General features: G+C 35.9%; 1 pseudogene; it reads left to right on the forward strand.

Annotated features, from left to right (window-relative positions):
* Positions 1–1,386: 1,386 nt before the first annotated feature.
* On the forward strand, positions 1,387–16,388 carry LOC145800132 (serpin-ZXA-like; annotated as a pseudogene).
* Positions 16,389–17,319: the final 931 nt, after the last annotated feature.

The raw sequence follows: 17,319 nt of genomic DNA on the forward strand, positions 1-17,319 counted from the left end.
TAGCGGCCCATGGATCTCTCCATGTTCAAATGAATGAGGTCCATACGAAAGTATAAATTCCCCAAGAAGAGAGGAGCCAAGGGGATCTGACTGCCGTTGCAAAGTTTGACAGCAAGGGGGAACACCAGAGGATTGATGCTCTCAGCAAGGTTGCTGGGGAGAACAAAAAAGGAGATAAAATAGTTAACAAAAGCGGCCAGGTACAAGTTGCTGCGGCAGCCTGGCCCAACTATTGACTCAGGACTGTCTTCAGCAATGTCGCCCACAATCGGTTGTATGTCCTTGAAAAAATGCTTCAACCAAGAGAGGTAGGTGGTCTTGTCCTCTTGGGCCTCTCTTGAAGCAATTCCCCAGTCCTCAGATCGTACCAAGAGCCATGTTTTCGTGCCTCTTGAAAGGCACCTTGAAGAAGTCGTTATCGTGCATATCTTTATCCGGTGTGTCGATTACTAGACATTCACGACCCGACCTTATTTTTTGGTAATAATTAAACCTGTTGGCCGTGCGACCGAGCTTGTATTGGCGCAAGATCTCAGCCAGGCCTAGATTCAGACCAAGCTGGTGGTTCTACTCGGCTACTCCGTTTATGATTTGGTATGTATTGGTGGACACTTGTGTTGGAGCCAACCCGGTGTATCTCAAGAATTCACAGATTAAGGGCTGCACTGGAAAGCGTAGCCCTCCTTCTATTATGCTCAGCACGGTGAAGGGGCAAGACTCTAACCTGTCCCATGGATTTATATCCTCTTCATCGAGCTCTAAATGTACGTTGGCTGAGACGCCATAATCCTCTCGAAACGCGGCAAGTGCAATTGGCGTGTTAACAAGGAAACGATAGGGCCCCATGGGAGGCCGGTTTTAGTTAGCTCGGCAGAATGGAGTTGGCAAAGTTGTGCACGGTGGCTACTCGACCTTTGAGAGCCCTAGTGTTAGTGTGCCTGGCCCCCTAAGATTCTGCAGTTAAAAACCAAGTGTGAGTGGCAACGCAGTCACGCATGTGAGCTTGATGTTAGCTCGGTCATTTTGGTAAGTCTTATCTCGGTCGCGCAAGTGGACCAGATATTAGCCCGATCTTGTGATCTCATATACTGGGTAGCCCGATTTTCTGCCCTATCCCACAAACAACGAATTTTCTCGGTCGCCTAGGGTTTTCAGATCAAAAAAGCACTTTAAGCCCGGCTAAGCCCAGATCCGCGCTTGTTCATCACTGGAGATGACGAACAGTGGAGAACTAGGGGCATGAGATCTTTTCAATATCAAAAGCAATGCTAAACCCTAACCCTATTCAATTTTATGCGATGTTCGGGATGCTTTAATCTTACTTAATGTATGAATATATGTGGTAAAGTTCAAAGAACACGAAGGAAAGGAAAATGCCATAGAACAATGCGAAGAACTCACCTGGTCAGAACTTTGATCGATGTTGCAATTAGAGAAACGCACCCCAACAACAACAGCAACGAAGAGCGAATGTGATAGGTGCTTTGATTCGAGCATTGTAGATCGAGGATGGTGACGCTAATTTTGGAAAAAATAGCTGGACGAGAAATGAAGAAGATGAACAGTGAGGTGTGAGAATGAAGTGAAAAGGTTAGGTGTATTGAATGGGGGGCGCTAGATTTTGAATTTGGAAAGACGGTGTGGGACGGCTGGATAGGCAATACGGGCCAATCAGTGAGCGACACGTGTCTGTAATGAGACCGGTGTCGGTCTTGAAAAGACAAGTTGAAAAGCCGAATCGACGACTGGACAGATCATGGGATCGAGTGCATGGATTAGCGCGATTGAAGGAAATGAACTGATTAAGGAGCGTGGATGACCGAGTGGTAGACCGAGCAAATCACGATCGCATAAAGAAATGAGCTCAGTCGGTGAATGTAATCCTATCACGTTAGCGCAGACGAAATTAAGGGGCAATTGAGAGGGAGATTTACGACCTAGCAATGGGCTGAGCTAGTTTGGACCGGAGTTGGGGCCTTTACACGGTCGGACGTTGGGTTGGCATTGGACCGAAGTCATAGTCTGGTCAATATGGGGGAATTTTAGGCCATTAGCCCGGTGAAAATGAGCATTTGGTTGAATGAGATGAAATTTGTCCTCAGGAGACCAGATTTAGCCGAGCAGAAGCTCGGTCGTGACTATTGAACTAGGTTGAGTCCACATCTTGTGTTTGACCGACGATGCTAGACCGGTAGTGCAACCCTTACGGAAGGAGGAGCCAACGTGGTGAGTATAGCTCGGTAGGATGAGATATGCGACGCGATGAAACCGCGAGAAAAAGATTCCACTTTCCGTATGCATCGATACCGTTTGGCAGTTTCATTATTTGGTGTTTGGTTGTATTTGCGTTGACATGTGGGAGAAAGTAAAAGAAGAGCAAGTCCACGCTTCTAGAGGGGAATGGACATAGAGGTGCGCGAAGAAACTATATAAACGGTGCCCCGCCTCCATACACAAGTTTGGGAAATCTTGTGATTAGAGCTCACCTACCACTTTGTCTCTCTCTCTCTCTCTCTCTCTCTCTCTCTCTCTTCTTCTACAAGGGTGCTAACTTGACCGTTGGAGGGGTTTTCCGGCAGCACACCCACCGGGTAGCTCACCGTCGTTGTATTCTCAGGTAACTCAAAATGAAGCGAAGCTAGGACACAAGGAGTACGGACAACGACAAATATTTGCTCCTCGTACACTAACCAAACGAGGCCTTGGGAGTATGGATGGAGTCCCCTTTACAAACTCCAATAAAAAAAAAACGAATAGAATAAAGAAGAAAACAATTTCAATTAGTTTGTTGAGAGAACATGATATTGTGGTCTAGTTTGGAATGAAAGTTGCATTGGCTCATTTCAAAACATATTATTTTAATAATTTTTTAAATTGCTATAAAAAAATAAAATAAATAATGTGATAATTTATAATAATTTTTTAGTTAAAATATGTAATTCTTAAATAAGAGTCACAAAAAGAAAAAATAAATTAAAAAGTCAATAAAATAAAATATCACATTTAAATCATAATTATTTCATTTTTTCTTTTATAAGTGAAAATGATCCAATAAAAAAGTCAATCCAAATGATCGTTTAACTGGGATTAAAATAGTCAAAATAAATAAATAAATAAATAAAATAAAATAAATCCAACTTCCCAGACGAAGCATGTTAGAGTTGGAATTGGAATCGGAAGCTTGACTCAGCAAGTGACCATGGTGACCACCACCACTAAATCCACTCTCTCTAACGCTCTCTCTTTTCCCACTCCCTACAGTCTCATCTTATTCAGAGCCTCCGGGTCGACTCTCCGACACCCCGTTCGCTTCGCCGACTCGGTCTTCCCAACTCATTGCGCCTTGACTCGTTCCAAGTTGATTCGCGTAAGAGCCTCCTCTTCAAATGAGCTCCCTATCTCTTCAGGTCTCTCTCTCTCTCTCTCTCTCTCTCTCTGTTTGTTCGTTGGCTTCTATGTAATGTTTATTGGGAATTTGTAGTTAAATATCAATTCAATTTTACGTTTCTCTCAAGAATTCTCTTGCAAAAATGCTTGGAAGCACTAAATATGGAGCTCTAGGGAGCTCTAAACCTTAATTTAATTTCATTGTCTGGTATTTGATTTGAGGGTTTGGAAGCAATGTCCTATATTGTTAGATTACCACTTTCTGTAGAAAGTAATAGAAGAAAATTCAATGAAAACTTTGGGGGCTGTTTGGTTGTTCTGAATTGAGACATTTTATAATGAGTGCTGTTATTAGCATCCTATTAATAATTTTGAATCTTTAATTTTTTTTAATTACAGTAATAACCTCAAGTAAAATTACTAAAAATGATATCAAATAATTTTGGGACATCCTATCTTGTAATTAAGCCTACACACCCACTATATCATGAGTCAGAGTTTATGAGAGCACCCATCTCCATCACCATCCATCCATCTTTCCCAAATCCCACCTTCAAAATCTTAAAAACCCTTTGGCAGTAATATTTCTACAGTAACCGTAACAACCATTTGATTACATACACTTCTCTGGCAATGATAATGAGTGGAAGTTTTTCCGACAACCACAACTCCATAAGACGTGAGAAGTCTAATAATAAAAAATTAGAAGAGGTTCATAGCTTTGATGGTGTTCTTAGCTCATAGGAGATTGGCCTTGTAAGGTAAGTTTCTTGAAAAAAATAATAAAAACTGTTTATCATTTTTTCGTGCCTAAACTCCCGAACATATGATTGAAATTTGGGAATACAAGTTCGAACAATGTTCATTTGTTTGGAATAGGTAACCGAACATTTCTTATTTATTTGGAAACAGATAATTGAAACTCGTGGAAATTGTAAAATCCACAAAAAAGGAATTTTAAATTAACAACAAAAACAACCCTATATTTATTTTCTCAGATCATGAACAAGTATGTGGAGATAAAGTAATAATCACGTTCGTGGGTTTCATTAGGGTTTTTGGGATAGGCTTTTTGGGGTGTTGGGGTGTGCATTTAATTGAATGGGTGGAATGTTTTCACAAGGATAATTTTGGTATTATTTGAGAGAGAAAATAAATTTTAAGTGTTTTAAAATTTGTAAGTGGGGTTCAAAAAAATGAGAGGTCTAAAATAATTGATGAGGTGCTAATAGAAGCACACTTTATAATTAGGGTCATGCTAACAAGTGCCTCGGGGGCGAGTATGTGTTACAGGAAAAATCATGCAATAGTATTGGAGTACCACGTGACTATATCCTTCACCAATCACCATTGATTATGCCTTCATGTTTTTCAATCACCCAACACAAATAACAGAAATGCCTTGTAGCTTGAAAATGAGGGGCTCGAATGGCCCGAATGGGTGGTCACCGGACGATCGGCCGAATGATTGGCTGGATGACCACCCGGACAACCGAGTGAAACACTTGTCTGCCGCGGTTGTCACCTTGTCGACTGTGGCTATCAGCCTTCTTCCTAGACGACCGGCAAGATGAATTTTGAGCTATTCAGGCCAAACTCAAATTCGAGCTACACAGTAGTGCTCCACAAATAATTAAGGGCGAATTACACTAATAGTTCCTATAGTTTGGGGCTCGTATCATTTTGGTCCCTGACTTTTCAATTGTGACGGATTTGACCTTCAATTTTGAATCTTGTTCCAAATAAGGACAATTGAAGATACCATTACTCAATTTGAAGGGCAAAATCGTCAATTTGATAAAATATAAACTAATTTGACAAAAATAAATGTCAAAAAAATATTTAAAAAATTTTGAAAATTATATTTACCCACCAAAGATAAAATTATATAAAACTGATAAATATTTACATATTTATTTTTTGGGAAAATTATTGGAAACTCCTATTTGGGAGAGTTTTAGTCCAACAAGTCCTTTTAAATTAATACACGCGGTAGTCCTTTTGTTTTGATAATCTATTTTGTAGGATCCCATTCATTTTTGTGAATTGAATTTTTTGACTTTTGTACCCTTTTACGTAATGTGTGAAAATGTTTTGGAAATGATTTGTTTGATTTTCGTTGATTACGTTGGTCTAGCGTGGCTGGTGTGGAAAGATTATGTGTGGGCAGATTTTTAGGGATGGCAAGGCTCGTTAGTATTTGAACGTTTTTGTGGGCTACCTCGTGATTCAGTGTCTACGTCACCCAAGATCCTCGGGTACAATAATTTCAAAATGGAAAACTTCGATTGGATCATATCGATGTTTGTGTAGAAGTTCATGGTGAAGCTCAGGGGATCAAATGTGGCGAGAGTCTAAATGATGGACACAAAGACACAGTTGGTGATGGGGGGAAATGGTAGCATATAACGATGATGAGGCTAATTTGTTCCCTAATTTTTGTCAATACACTGGGAATGTGTTGTTGGCGAATTGGACAAATGTCATAACTAATATCAGCCAATGTTTGAAGGGTGGGGCAACAGAATTTCGCAAGGTCTTCAGCACATCCATTGTATGTAACCCAAGCGTAGCACCCACAGAATGTCGACGACAACGAACCAATTGCCTTACAAAATGATTTTGGTTAATTCGATTCATGTTGGGAGTAATGTATGAAACTGGGGGAACATATTAAATTTCTTGATTTGTCTTGTCATTTGCAACAAACTATGTCATTTTCGGATCAAACTTGCTGTTCCAAACAATCTGATGTTCCTACACCTTCTGCAATACAAAAACAAGGAGCAATCACATTTCTAATCACAATGAACATAACCGCATTACTAATTTCACACCTAATGAAAACACTTACGTAAACATACGCTATACGCCTTACCACACACGACACAATACACATTCACGCATGTCAACACTTGATAAATTCATCACAGATTGAATCAACTACCACACACATCACACTGTCACACCACATACACCATAACTAAGCTACCCACACACAATCACACACACACACACACATACCCACATTCAAAAGCACAACAGTTCCTACCCCTTCATACCCTTCTTCCACAAATCTCCACCACTACACCAACACCCACATCAAACCAGAACTCCCAAATTTGGGACACATGCACACCAAACATAGCATGTTACACCATAATCACATGATATCAAAATGAGAAACAAACATAAAAACCCAACAACGTACTCACAAGTTAATGGACACAATTGATACATAACAAGTCTGTAATCAAGTAAAAACCCTATATTACACAACACCATGGTCACATATAACAAAGATTTCACAATCAAATGTACAAACATGGAATTTACTCTTTCGCGATGTCGTCATCGAAGTCAGCTTTGTTAACATCTAACTTACCGTTGAACAATCGTATGTGCCTCCCCAATAATAACAACCCATGCCGCTACAATTTGGGGATACGCTTCTTGTTGCAAAGTTAATGGGGTTGGACGGGATTTTTGATGTGCATCAATGACGCATTAGCGGTTCAATTCCATATTTACATCGACAAATTTGGGATCCGATTATGCCAAACACTCGACATATAACAACTTTGGAAACCCCCTATAAACATACGTCTCAAATTTTAGAAACTAGAATATGACAGATAATTTCCTACAAAATGAAGGTAACAATGACAGCACATTACTGACCACAACCCCCAGGCGCCAGACTAACCCAATGAAGACCATCGGCCGATAGCCACAGTACTAGATGTGTGCACTTTCTGAGCAAAACTTCAAATGTGGGGGCTTCGTAAATGTGGCCAACCAAATCGACATGCTAACTTCCAAAACCCTACTCGCTATAATTACCAAATCAGGGTAGTCAGTCGGAATCCCTAAACGAAAAGGAGGGGTTGCTCATGGTCAACAACTTTGGACTCGTCAACAAGCTAGAATGTGGGTCACCTTAAAAATGTGGGGGGCCTAAGATACACTACCAAAACCCAAAAACCCTGTAGTATGCTCTTTCAAAACATGACACATGCGTAAAACACGGAACTCAACACACATGGGCAAAAACATATTTTCACACCTAATAGGACCTCTGCGTGTACAAAATTAAATACAGGACTGATCAAATTACAATTCCACATTATGGGATTTATGGGTCAATTCCCTTTATTTTTTTCTTACCAAATTATTTTTTATTATGTGTTTGGACAATAATCATGTAAAAGTGGTTGTTTTTGTTGATGCTTTTCGATGGTTATCATTTAATAGATGGTTATATTTGTTGTTAATAGATATTTTTGGATTATTATCATGTAATGGATGATTATTATGCTTTTAATGTGTAATCGATATATTTAATATATGAAATGTTTTTAATTTTAAATTTTTTGATTTAATAGATTGGTTTAATAATGATATCAAAGTTGTCGCTATATTTGACTTTTGAAAAAATAGAAACTAATTTAATGAAAATAAAAATAGCCACCCATTACATGATCATCATCCAAACATATGCTAAAAATTAATTTGGTAAAAAAAATAAATAAAATAAAAATGTAAAAGGTTTATCAATTTTACATAATTTTATCTTTGCTAGGTACAAATAATTTTTAAAACTTTAAAAATATTTTTTTGACATTTATTTTTGTCAAATCAGTTTATATTTTATCAACGACTTTGTCATTGAAATTGAGCAATGGTATCTTCAATTGTCCTTATTTGGGACATGATTCAAAATTCAGGATCAAATGGGTTACAATTGAAAGTCAAGGATCAAAGGGACACGAGTCATAAACTATATGGATCGTTAGTGTAATTCGCCCAATAATTAATACTTTACTTTCTCCATCAATCATACTATCACGGATTACTACGTGACCATATTTCACGACTACCGAATAATCAGGGCTAGCCTTGGGCATAGGCCCACGAGGCCATGGCCTAGGGCTTCTCAAAATAAACCCAAAAAAGGGGCCCTTTTCTATTATAATTTAGTGTAATATATTAGGTATGTTTTTAGTCCAAAAAAAATTGAAAAAGGCCCAAACTAACTTAAAATAAATTAACCCATTCAAAAATTGAAAGTCCCATTAAAAAAAATTAGCATTGTTATCCATTGAGGCCCCCTCCTATTATAGTTTAGTGTAATATATTAGGTATATTTTAAGTCTAAAAAAAATTAAGGAAGGCCCAAACTAATTTAAAATAAATTGAATCATTAAAAAAATTGAAAGGCCCATTAAAAAGAATTAGTATTGTTATCCATTGAAAATGATTTTTCAAAAAAACTAGATTATGCAAGTATAATTGATTTATTTGCTTCTAAAAATGCAAGAAGAGCAAGAATTAAGCGATATTTATTAGTTGTTGTAATGTAATGCTAAGTATTTTTTGTGATTTTGACAGAAATATTTTGTCCTTTATCTTCAATTTTTTTTTTCATTTAATGAAAAAAAAATGTGAAGGATTCCAGAAATTTATCTGTTGATTATCGGCTTTGGGCCCTGAAAATCTCAGGGCCGGGCCTACAAATAATCACCTATGTTAAACATAATAAATGATGTTTTACTACATTTAGGGTTCGTTTGGGAATTAGTTATTTTTAGGTTGTGTTTGATTGAGGGATTCACAAAGGGAAAGAGAAAATGAAAGGGAAAATGTGGGTGGAATGTAAATGAAACTAGATGGAATGCAAATATATTTTATTCACATTCCACCTACATTTTTCCTTTCGTTTTTCCTTTTTAAATCTCTTCTCAAATCTCTCAATCAAACACAATGTTAGTTATTTTTCTATTTTTTCCCAAAAAATGTGTAAAAAAAATATAGAACGTGATGTGATAATTTATAATAATTTTTTTATTAAAATAATCTATTGACAAACGAGGCTTTATGTGTCTTGGTATTTATAGAGTTCTAAATAATTATTATTTTTATGCATACATAATTTTAAAGTAGCTACTATATACAAACTCAAAAGTCATTGAAATATTCAAATAATAAATACATTGACACACAACAGTTAAATTTTTCCAATTTATATTTCAGCTATATGTACCAATGCAGCACTGATTTTTGATTCTGAGTTTGATAATGTTTGACTATCAATCATGTATCTACATAAAAGTGAGGATGATATTGAATGTAAAAAAATTGGTAATTATTTAGTATTTTCGGAGTATAGATACATGGTGTTTTATAAGATTTTGATTAGTAGAGAGAGGTAGGAGCCCACAATTTATGTTAGGGATGAGAGAACAACATGGAGGTTATGTAATTGGTGATTGACTTTGAGTATGGCCATGTGATGTTCCGTAATTATTAAATAATTTTTCGTAAAAAATCTACAAAAAAAAAAATTGTAGAAAGTTATTCGTGAAGCCACTACAAGAAATAACAGTTTTGTCGACCAAAATATTAGTCGCCAAAGGTCACTTTTTTAGTCGCTGATACAATTAGCGATCGTGACTAAATTTTTTTGTCGCCAAGTTAGTCGCCTGAACCCTGTCGGCGAATGTTTTAGCGACTAAACGTGTGTTTAGTTGCTGAAAGTAAAACATTTTGCTACTATTTTATTTAGTCGGCAAAACCTACCTTTTAGCTACTAAATTTGAGTTGGTGGGCAAAGGGCCAATGTTTGGCTACTAAATTATTGGTCGCCAATTGTCAATTATATTTTTTTAAATTATACATTTACCAACCCAATGTTTTAGTCACCAATACTCAAGGAATCGGCGACCAAACCTTTTAGTCGCTAAAAGCTCATTCGTGAAAAAAAAAATTACTCTACTTTTGTGGAGATTTGAACCATCAACCTCCCACACCATAAATCTTATACAACACCCTCTTTCCACTCCGCCTCCATAGCACCATATGATTATAGACGCAACATATATTATTTATATAGTACATAGACCTGTATTAATATAAAAGTATATATATAAAGATAATTATTTTTTATTCAACATAATTTATGTAAAAATAAATTATTTATTAGAAAAAAAGAGACCACTTTTGGCGACTAATGGCGACTAAAAACTAAACATAATTTTAGTAGCCAATTCTATACTTTTGGCTACTAATAATTTTTTAGTGGTTAAAAATAAAATTCCCGCGCTAAAATTACTACTTTTGGCGACTAAACTTCTTTTTAGTCGCCGAATGCCTCACTTTTGGCTACTAAATTATTGTTAGTTGCCAAAAACCCTCTCTTTTGGCTACTAAAATTTTTTTGTCAGTAAAGGCCTCACTTTTGGCTACTAAATTTTTTTTAGTTGCCAAAGGGCCTAACTTTTGGCTACTAAAATTTTTTTAGTCGGTAAAAGGCTCACTTTTGGCGACCAAACATCGTTTTGGCAGCCGAATGCCTCACTTTTGGTTACTATTTTTTTTTAGTCGCCAAAGGGCCTTACTTTTAGCTGCTAAAATTTTTTAGTCAGTAAAAGCCATATATCGGCGACTAAACAGATTTTTAGTTGCCAAAACCTATACTTTTGGCTACTAAATTTTTTTAGTCGCCAAAAATCTTTACTTTTGGCTACTAATACTTTTTTAGTCGCTAAAAGCTATAATTTTAGTGACCAAATTTTTTTTAGTCGGGAAATTTGGTCGCCAAATGTGCTTTTTCCTGTTGTGAGCTAGACAGCTTATATAAGAAACTAATTTGACGTAGTACACAAATTTTTTTTGAATATAGGAGAAAAAAAATATTGAATTCACGGAGAAAAATATATTAAATATATTGTTTAAAAGTCAGGATGAGGGATGTTGCTATGCTCAAAGCACAACAGCTCTTGTTGTGCAGTTTTACGGTGCCGTTTTGGGCCAACAAAGTTTTGATTTACTGCTTGGCTGCATTATTAAAATAAATAAAAAATTGTATCTCTTAGAAATTGCTTTACATTTTCACTTTAACACATTTTTTATACAATTTTTCAATACTAACAAAGGTCTTTAGGACTGCTTTTAGCAATTTTTTAATAAAAGATAATTTTTGAAACAATACTACAAACTCATCTTTATCAATCCAGAATTTACTCAGAAAACTGAATTATTGGTTCACATTCATTTTACTTATGGGTCCCACATTTCATTAATTTAATCTCCACTATATAAATACATTTTGGGTAAATTATGGATTAATAATGGTAGGTTCATAGCATTTTTGTTTTTGAAATTTAGAAATGAAATTGAGTTAGCAAGTGACTATTTTGTTTAAAAAGTCAAAAAAAAAAAAAAAAAAAAATTTAAAAAGTCAAGATTCATATTTTAGTAAAAACAAATCATAAAAAAATCACTTCCCAAACAAGGCCTAATTTTTATGAGTAATTTCATCCATATTTACCATGGGCCATTTGGCGGTGGTTAATATTTGTATGTGCATAAAAATTATATTAAAATATGTAAAAGGTGTATAAAATATGTGAAATATGAATTTTTAATAAAGTAAATACTAAATTTATTTTTTATTTATTAAAAGACTCATTCAAATAGAAAGCAAAAGAATTATATTGAGCTTAAAATTCTATTTTACATACTTTCTTATTTAACTAAATAAAATTATATAAGAAATTGAAATTTTATAGAAAGGGAATCCCACACTCTTCAAATGATGTGTATTATAAGTATCTTATGTATTTTTATAGTAATTATACATATTTTATGGTTAAAAAATGTTATTAAAAGATATATAACATTATCACAAAATACTAATCTTATTTCTAAATTATAAATTATCATAACTTTGGCAAAATTTTATATAATATTTATTAAAAAAGCGTAACTTATAAAAGTGAAAATGTAAAGGAATTTCTTAGAAATACTAATTAAAAATAAAAAACAAAGGGACAATTTATTTATTTATTTTTATAATGCAGCCAAGAAATAAATCAAAGCTTTGTTAGCCCAAAACAACATGTAAAACTGCTTTGCTAGAGCTATTGTGCTTTGAGCAGAGCATCATCCCCCATCTCAAAAGTCCTCTTGTCCTAATGGGTGTATGATTATTTGTAATATACGAAATCCTAATCTTAAAAAGAAACAACTAATTAGGCAAGAAAATAAATAAAATAGGATATTGTGATATTTGAGTTTAATAGTGCTTAGTGTAGAATATTGTGATAGATATTGTGCAGAATATTTGATATCTCTAGTGTATCAATATTTTATATCCATAGTGCATCATCCCCACTTTGTTCGTTTTGGTAAAAAATAATTTTCAATAAAAAACATTTTCTACAAAAAAAAATTTCAGAAAATATTTTCCATAGAAAACGTTTTTCTATATTTGATTGCATTCTCGAAACTAATGCATTAATAGTTGCATTAGTTGTGGTAGTAGTGATAGCAGCGGGGTGGAAGAGGAGGCAGTAATAGTAGTTGTGGAAGCGGAGGTGTTGGGGATGGCGGCGGTGGCAGTGGCAGTAGTGGTGGTGGTGGTAGTGATAAGGTAGAGGTGGTGGTGGTGTGGTGGTGATAGAGGTGATGGTGGCAATGATAGTGATGATGGTAGTGGTAGTGGTAGTGGTAGTGGTGGTGTGGTGGAGGTGATGGTGGTAGTGGCAATGTAGTGGCATTTGTAAAAGTTTAGTTCATAAAACATTTTTTGTCTTTTAAAAATGAAAAATATTTTCCGTGTAAATAAGTTTGTTTTTCATTAACTTCTAGTGACATCAAGAACACTCCAGCAAGAAATGTCTAGAATATTGTCGGAGTGTTCAGTGACTTCAAGAATACTCTGGAAATTCCAATGACTTCTAATGGCGTTAACCCTATATATTGTGCATTAAGTAAGAAATTAATTGATGTAGTATATCAAAAACCTTGAATATATCCCCCCCAAAAAAGAACTTTGAATCCACAAAGGAAAAAAACTTTGATTAAATAAGAAACCCTAATCCTACGAGGAAACAATTTAGTTAGGCATAAATCAATTAGGAAATTATAAAATTTGGCAATATATGAGTTGAATAAAATTTAGTGTCCTACATATTGTACAGAATATTTAGTATTGTTGATTTTAATTATGCCCAAATTTTAGAAACATGCCAAAACGATAACACTAAAACAGGACATTTCAAAATAAAGTTATTGTTAAAATATTTTTTTTTATAAATGCCAAAATTATTAATTTGAGGACCTAAAACAAAAAAGAAAAAAGAAAAAAGAAGGGCCCAAAGTCTACCATGCATCATCACTACAGTAATGCAAGAAACATTGGCCCCGTTTGGTGTAGCTGTTAAAACAGCTTATAGATTATAGCTTAACAGATTATAGATTATGACTTTAATCAGAAGTTGTTAATCTGTTTGGTGTAACTGTTGGATTATAGATTTAAGTTGCTGAGTAGTGTTTGTTAAATAAGCTGTGAAATAGCTTTTTCAATTAATTTTTATTTTTTGTTTGTCTATATTTCTCATAAAAAATAATAATAATAATCTATAGTCCATTTGAGTCTTTTTCTATTTTTTAAAAAATAAAAAATAAAAAAATTTAACAGTATAACCATAAATTAACATGTCCACAGCAGAATCTGATAATCAGAAGCAAGGGGTGAGCAGCTTCTTAGAATTAGCTTTTTTGAGTTAAAATAAACTGTTAGAATCAGAAGCTGTTTGAAATAAGTTTAACCAAACAGTCCAAAATAACTTTTTCAAAGCTAAAAGCCATAAGTTGGCTCTAGAAAGCTGAAACAAACACCCCCATTGACTAGTGTACCGACTACACTAATTAGGCATTGTTTGGAATTAATTAATAAAGATAAAAAGTCAAAAAATTACTATAAAAGCTAAAATTCTATACTATTCAAGGGTAGCATGTGGGGGAAGCGACTAGAGCAAAATTATTATTTTGCTTTTTGAATTCAACTACCCAAAAAATCAAAGAGTTAAAAGTCAAAAAGATGAAATGATCATTTTGATTATATTATAATATTTTATTAAGCATTTTTTCATAAAATGTCAAAAAATTATTCCAAACATACATATTTTTTTTCTCTACTTTTTTAACTAAAAAGTTAAAAGTGCACTTATATAGCATATCCCAAACAACCATCTAGTATTTCCAACACTATTGCCATCACCAAGAACATCGATCTAAAAGGTGTCTTTCATTTAGATTACCAAATTTTAGGGATTCAAAGCTTATAAATAAAAAAATTTAAAACAAAATAAAACGAAACATTTCTACTACTCATTCTATATCATCTTTTGTTGTTGTCTTTCAAGGCTGATCAAGTGATAGATGAAGTAAATTCATGGGTCAAAAATGAAACCAAGGGACTCATCAAGAATCTCCCTCCTCCTGGATCTTTATATGGTGACACTGCACTCCTCTTTGCAAATGCATTATACTGCAAAGGACAATGGGATCAAAAATTCGATAAAACATGTACAAGAAACATGAATTTTCATCTTCTCGATGAAGAGATCGCTCAAGTTCCTTTCATGACAAGCAAAAGAGATAGTCGTCAACTTTACGGATTATTCGGTGGATATAAAATCCTCAGTATTCCATACCAAGGTAGCAACTTCTCCATGTACTTTTTTCTTCCAAATGAAACAGATGCTTGCCAAAACTAGTCAAGAAACTCAAGTCCAACCCTGGATTCATGCATCAGGAATTTGGGTTGAGGAAAGAGGATGTTTCTAAATTATGGATCCCAAGATTCAAATTCTCATTCGAGTTTGAAGCTTCGGAGACCATTAAGCAAATGGGGTTGAAACTACCTTTCATGAATGTTGGTGAATTGACAGAGACAGTGGTAGGTGGTGGCGTTGAACACGGTGGTCTTTTTCTCTCCAAGGTGTTCCATAAGTCATGTATTGAAGTGAATGACGAAGGCACAGAAGCTGTTGCTAGTACTACATCCACGTACAGGCTTGTCAGTTTGAGAATTCCAACTCCAATTTTTGTAGCTGATCACCCTTTTATGTTCATGGGAAGGGAGGAAACTTCAGGGGCTGTTTTGTTCACTGGTGCTGTGCTCAATCCTCTTCTTGAGCAAGGTGCTCAATCCTCTCTTATGCAAAGTTTTTGGACACTAACTCCCTTTGGTACAACTTATGGTTTTTTTTTTTTTTTTATATATATTTTTAAATTGCAAGTCTATATAAGGATATATTTGATGTTGTGTCTATTTTCAATTTTTTTTATGCCACGCATTATGATATTAATAAATTAGTAGTATTAGATTATTATAACTGGTCATTGACTCGAACCTAAACTATTATACAAAGTTTTCGGACACTATAAGCTCCTTTGGTACAACTTATGGGGTGTTTATAAATATATTTTTTAAATTGGAAGTCTATATAAGGATATTTTATGTTGTTTTCTACTTTCAAAAATATATATATATATATATATATATTGACTACACGCTTTGATGTTAATAAGTTTGTAGTGTTGGATTATTATAACTAGTTGTAGAGAGTCAGAAATTAAATCCCAAATTAAGTATGGGTCTAAGTGATAAGGTCGCCCTTCTAAGACATCTAGGAATGAAAAGAGAGCATGGGCTAAAGCCCAAGGGAAGTGGGCTAATAGTGGGCTGAAACAGGTTCGACACGCCAAGGGTCCAAACGGACTCCACGAAGGAAAATACCAAAGTCAAAGTTGCAAAGGCAACACTTGCGGCGGTCAAGTTGCTGAGGCACTTTGCCTCAGCGCCGCCATTCCCCAATAATGTCGGTTCAGCCGCCACCTGAAGCTGCTGAGGGAAAGAGAAAGTTGAAGCAACTAAGTTGCAGAGGCGACATGTGCGACGGCCAAGTTGTAGAGGTACTTTGTCTCAGTGCCGCCATTCCAAGTATTGTTGGTTTCGCTGCCATCTAGAGTTACTGAGGGAAGGAGAGAACCGAAGCAACTAAGTTGCTGAAGCATTACTTGCAGCGCCCAAGTTGCGGAGGCACTTTGTCGGCGTTGCAGGAAATGACTGCCGCAACAAGCAACTTGCGGAGGGAACATCCCGCCAAGGTGATAGTAGCCTTTGGGAAAAGCTTCCCTTCTGCAAGTAGAGGCTAATACTTGGCGCTGATAGCAGGCCCCAAAGTTCATTACCTTGGCATTGATAGCAGGCCCCGAGACATACTGGTTGGAGTTGATAGCAGGCCTAGAGATAGCAGTTTACTGTGGCAACCCCACGAAAATGGGAGCAGGGCAGCCTGAGCACAAGGGACTCCCTTTTCATTTATCCAGGTCACGAACCTGTCTTAGTCGCATAGGCAGGGGTAACGAAGCCCCTTTGGGCTTGGTACTCAGGCACAGCATGACTGATAGCAGGTTCGGTTGTGGCCTTTGCCCCGGAAAGCTGGGGAGTTTATGGTTAGGTGGCTAAGGGTGGAGGTTTCGCTGAGGTGAGCATGAACATAGTCGATAGCAGACTAATGGAGGCTTGAGAATGCATGTACTGGCGAAGTAGAACTGAGAAGGCAATTGCAGCAGCAAGGTTTACCGTTGCAAGTGCACTTACTGAGGTTCGAGTTGAGAAGGCAAGTGCAGCGACAAACACTTCTGCCGCAACTGCACTTGCTGAGGTGCAAAAAAGGTAGTTGTGGAGGCAAACATATGGTACATGCAGAGGGACACGTGGCACCTTCAGTCTGGTGGCTCAAGGCAGAATATTCCATGTGATCCTTTGGGACACATGTCCTCTCTTTATTTGGCCACTTGATGTCCTCTTGGTACCAAGGAAAAGCCTATAAATAGGACCATTTCCCAAGGTTCAAAAGGAGGAATTTTGGGGATTTAGGGGAGATGCTGCCCGTTTGTGCACTGCCATACTTTTCTTCTTGAGCTACCTGCTTCACCCTTACCTAGCTACATACTCTCCAAGACCAAGACAGTTGCTATTGCTCATTTTTCAGCCATTCTACCATTGTTGGACCATTAGTATAGTTTGGCTTCTCTAATCACCTTCCTAACCCTGAACCCCCTTACATTTTGGTG

Source organism: Camellia sinensis, chromosome 10 (genome assembly GCF_055761805.1).
Source record: "Camellia sinensis isolate YWXY chromosome 10, ASM5576180v1, whole genome shotgun sequence".
NCBI classification, from domain to species: domain Eukaryota; kingdom Viridiplantae; phylum Streptophyta; class Magnoliopsida; order Ericales; family Theaceae; genus Camellia; species Camellia sinensis.